We start from the raw sequence: 2,502 nt of genomic DNA on the forward strand, positions 1-2,502 counted from the left end.
CGAAGTATAAACATGTGCTTGAATGTCTCACCCTCCAGAAGAGTCTGCGTAGTGCGACGTTGCGGTGAGCAGCAGTTTTCAGCTCCTGCAGCAGCAGGTAGAGACTCTCCACACTGATCTCCTCCTGCAGGAGCTCAGAGCTCAGCTGACCAAACAGGTGAGCTGTCCGCTCCCAGCTGCACGCACACACACATACACACACAAACAGCAGGTCATTAATAATGATTGGGCCTCTGTTATAATCCTGTACTTTGCCACAACAGAGTTTTGTTACCTGATGGCAGGAAGTTGCTTTCCATGAGAGGAGCCGGATGAAGCGCTGCACCTCCTTCTGTAGAGCGGGTCCAACAACAGAGTGGACTTCTGAACACACACACACACACTAATATGAAGACACTGGAGTGCTGAACATCTCTCCATTAACAAACTACAACAGGTGTATTGCTTTTCAGTAGGGATGTCTCGAGCAGATCAGTGCATTATTAAATAATTAATTGGCATCAACTGAACATCCAAAGACATTTTTTTCAGATACTTTATAATGGTCGGACATGTGGTCACCATGTTTGTAAGGCCTTAAAGGGGAACTCTGTTTAGAGGTATTAGTGAGTTCTACTACATATATAAAAAATTGCATGAAGCCTTTTGTGGCTCCAGAGGGAGCTGTGGATTTGAAAGAAGAAGTGAGCTTACCAGACCTCTGTAGCCTGCTGTTCATCTCTGCTAAAGGCTAGCGAGGCTACATTAGCAGCTATTACCGTAAAACACCCAAATGTTGGGTGGCGTTGTGGGTAATGTAGAAAGAAGAATACATGGCATTAGATATTATTATGAGTCAGTGGTGATTTTGTTCTGTCATATCCTTAGTACCTTTTTTGTTTCTTGCATATGTACCAGCTTGTTTTATATCATTCATTCAATGCAGCCAGCTTTTTAATCTCCATAAAATAAAGTGTTAAATGCATATGCCATGGTAGACCAAATTGTTTCACACTACTAAGCATTGGAGACAACTTCAGACTCCCTCAAGTGGCCTTTTTTTGTTATTGGAGCGCCACTACAAGTGCAATGCTGAATCGGTGGAGTGGTCTTTTAAAGGACAAAATGACATGCAACTTTTGATTGTCAACAAATTCCATGAAGAGATAAATCTCAACAATGAATGTATCCTTTCAATTCAAAGCCTGCTATATCCTATTTCGTTGTTCCACAGAGCTCAATAGTTTTTTTTTTTAAATTAAACTATGTATTTGTACGCTGTTTTTACATATTTAAGTCTTCAGGAGAAACCAGTAAACTCAGAGTTACAGACAACACCGAATAGTCAGAAAGTATTAACTAACACATTGTTGGTTTTGGTCTTTTTCGTGGAATTTGTTGGCAATAGGAAAAAAGAATTTAACTATGCCACACTAATTCTTCATGTGTGTCTCCATCATCACTCACAATAATGAAGCTGTTCCATGAGCTCTGTAGATGGAGGTAAAGTCTGGACGTATGTGATACGGCGTACAGATGCAGCTCAGCCTCCCTCTCCTCTCTGCTGTTCACAGAGTCTCTTCTCAACAGGCGAGACAGAACTGAACCGATCCTCCTCGGTACCTGGATCATCACATCAACACAAAATGGGTTGTTGTCTTTGGTGCTATTTTGTATCCCTAAATGTAGAAAGGGCTTTCGGGAGGTGTTTGCTTTCAGTCTCTGAAAGCCATGCCAAGCCAGATACCAAAACAATACTCTTTTCTTTTTTACAGTTCACATAAATTTGGGAACATGTATTAAGTACTCACTGCATCAGCATAAAAAATAGCTGCTTAAATAAAAAATATAGTCTTAAGATAGACAATTCAGATGAAATAACAAGAAAGTAATGAAGTTCGATACACAGGCCGAAGAGTGGAAGCTTTACTGCTTCAGCATCAGCAGCTTGTTTTCTCTCATCAAATATTTATTTATTGATTGAAATCAATGCAACAAAATACTGTAGAGCTGTACAGAAGCCCTAAGCGGCCATCGATTCAAATATAACACACCGGCCAACCACTGTATTCAGCTCTGGTTTTTTATCTGAAGATCACGAGAAAATTATCCTGTTATCACGGGAAAAATGGAGTTAAAAAAAATATTTGAATGGATTGCCGTTTAGGACTTCCATAGGGCTGCAACCAACACCTGTTCAATTGTTTTTGCATTTCTTGAATGAGAAGAAAGAAATACAAGAACATTAAAGCATTTGCATGTACATTTACACAAAGTTGTTTACATTTTGTGAACTGACTTCCTTCAAGCTACATGTGTCTGTAAAAACTATGAGAGGTTTATGTGATGCTCAACAGCCTTTTGTGTCTGATGGTCCTCGCTGCCAATTAAGATCACAATTTTAAAACAGCTTTGATGTAAGTTACAACCATCCATCCATCTTCCCGTACCTGGCGAGTTTCAGCAATGTTCAGTCTTTGAGCCAGAGGTGACAGAGGAGAGGTGGGTGAGCTGGTGGGGGAG

General features: G+C 40.4%; 1 long non-coding RNA gene across 1 annotated transcript; it reads right to left on the reverse strand.

Annotated features, from left to right (window-relative positions):
* Positions 1-33: 33 nt before the first annotated feature.
* On the reverse strand, positions 34-2,502 carry LOC123964417. Its single transcript, XR_006823436.1, has 4 exons — positions 2,430-2,502; positions 1,447-1,602; positions 275-363; positions 34-176 (listed from the first exon to the last, which is right to left on the reverse strand). It is a non-coding gene; the product is annotated as an uncharacterized LOC123964417 (long non-coding RNA).

Source organism: Micropterus dolomieu, unplaced genomic scaffold (assembly GCF_021292245.1).
Source record: "Micropterus dolomieu isolate WLL.071019.BEF.003 ecotype Adirondacks unplaced genomic scaffold, ASM2129224v1 contig_2306, whole genome shotgun sequence".
Classification (NCBI taxonomy): Eukaryota; Metazoa; Chordata; class Actinopteri; order Centrarchiformes; family Centrarchidae; genus Micropterus; species Micropterus dolomieu.